At 47.4% G+C, this 1,818-nt stretch overlaps 1 long non-coding RNA gene across 1 annotated transcript; it reads right to left on the bottom strand.

Annotated features, from left to right (window-relative positions):
* Nucleotides 1–821: 821 nt before the first annotated feature.
* On the bottom strand, nt 822–1,412 carry LOC137160525 (uncharacterized). Its single transcript, XR_010921903.1, has 2 exons — nt 1,308–1,412; nt 822–998 (listed from the first exon to the last, which is right to left on the bottom strand). It is a non-coding gene; the product is annotated as an uncharacterized lncRNA (long non-coding RNA).
* Nucleotides 1,413–1,818: the final 406 nt, after the last annotated feature.

The following is a 1,818-nucleotide window of genomic DNA, read 5'->3' as shown; positions in this document are numbered from 1 at the left end:
ATCAGCCCCACCAGAGGAGGCAGCTTATCTCCCTGTTAACCCTTGTAAAGGTGTGAAGAGTCCTTGCACACCCTTGCGGCCTGGTGGGATGTTGTGGGTGTGCCCCACCTTAGTTCCCCCTCCCCCACCTATTGGGGCAGCCTAGGTTAGCTTTAACTGCCTCAAGCAAGGAGAAGTCAACATACACTAACAAATGTCCCCTTTTAATAGGGTTTCAGGATGAGAGAAAGTATTATACACTGTTCATAAGAGCCTAACCTGAGGGCCCTGGTTCAGGTCCCACATTTGAAGTTCACAGAGTCTCTAGTTAGGCCCATCTCCTCAAGTCTGAGAGATAACCACCCCTCACTGCAGTCTGCAAAGCTTCCATTCCCCTCTCTGCTGCTCAGTTTCCTGTTTATATAGCCCATCTCTAGGGTTGGACTGGGCCTCCTTGATTACATCAAGGCCTACAATGTCTTACTTCCCCATAATAACAGACCTTTGGTCCAAAGTCCTTGTAGGGCTGCATCTTTTAACATGCCCTTTTCCCCCACATCTACATTATCCTGGGACATTACTCTTCCTGCCCCCAAACTGCATCCCTTTTGTTCTTTGTCCAGCTTTGGCAGCTGTCTCACTGGGTTCCAATATCCTTAATAGTAAGCATTACTATGCATATGCTAAAGCATTTGCAGGACTAGAGAATTAATGAGCAACAAATGAGTTTTAAAATAATTTAGTGTTAAAAGAATAATTATATATGAGAAATAAAATGGACTACATGAAGGGAGCAAGGGGTCTCAGCAATTCTGTCAGTCCACCATCCATAGAGTCTCTGGTTCCCCAGGAGCAGACCCAACCTAAATGGCCCTCTTGGAGACAGCCCACACACCCAAATGACAGGACAGCATATGTATTTCCTTTTCAGCATTCAGGACAGCCTCCAGCCCACCAAGTTCCCCACCAAGCCTGGGACTGGAACTTCTGAGGTCATTGCTGTTTCTCCAAACACCAGCCTGGAAAATAAGACATCTCATAGCCATGGATAGCATAGGCACCTCTCTGCATTCTCATCCCTCCTTGATGGGTGGGGGTTTCAATCCCTGTTTTGGCACCATATGTACAGGTGAGGGTAGTCCCTGCAAACCTCTTGTAGCCTGCTCTGGATATGCCCCATCTTAATATTCCCACAGCCAGTTGGAGCAGCAGTAGGTTTAACAGCCTCGTGTGAGACGAAGCCCAGACACACTAAAAAACAGCATCACCTATTTTAATATGGCTTCAGGACAGGAGAAAGTACAATATACAGTTCATAAGATCCTCACCTCAGGGTCTTGATTCAGCTCCCAAACCTGAACTTCACAAACAGTCTCTAGTTCATCTAGTCTCCTAGAGCAAACACCCACCACTGCAGCCTGCATGGTTTCTACTCTCCTTTTCCTCAGCTGCCTCTTCCTATTCATATAGTCCATCCAACCAAGGCAGAGCCAGGCCTACTTGATTACACCTCAAGTTATCCCACCTGTAGGCCCCCCGCCTGTCCCTTAAAAGAGATAGTACACTCCTTAACAGCCCTTTAGTGGGTGGGACATAATGGGGTCTGTACACCCCAAGACAGAACCCATTCCCAGAAGAGAGGGAGGAGAAGGCCTGCCACTTTCCCATGACAAGCCAAAAGAATCTAGTACTGAGAACTCTTTCCTGGATGAAGGGAGGAGGGCTGGGAGCAGAGGGTAATCATTGATCAGCAAGAACCCAAATTCAGGACAACAGTCTATGAACATGGCAGAAAGAGGTGGCTAGGTTTGGGGTCTGCAAATACTTACCTTTGTTGAA

The sequence above is a fragment of the Emydura macquarii genome, unplaced genomic scaffold (assembly GCF_026122565.2).
Source record: "Emydura macquarii macquarii isolate MOO-44397 ecotype Brisbane River unplaced genomic scaffold, CSIRO-AGI_Emac_v2 contig_2205, whole genome shotgun sequence".
Taxonomy (NCBI): domain Eukaryota; kingdom Metazoa; phylum Chordata; order Testudines; family Chelidae; genus Emydura; species Emydura macquarii.
This window is presented reverse-complemented; position numbering and strand designations above follow the sequence as displayed.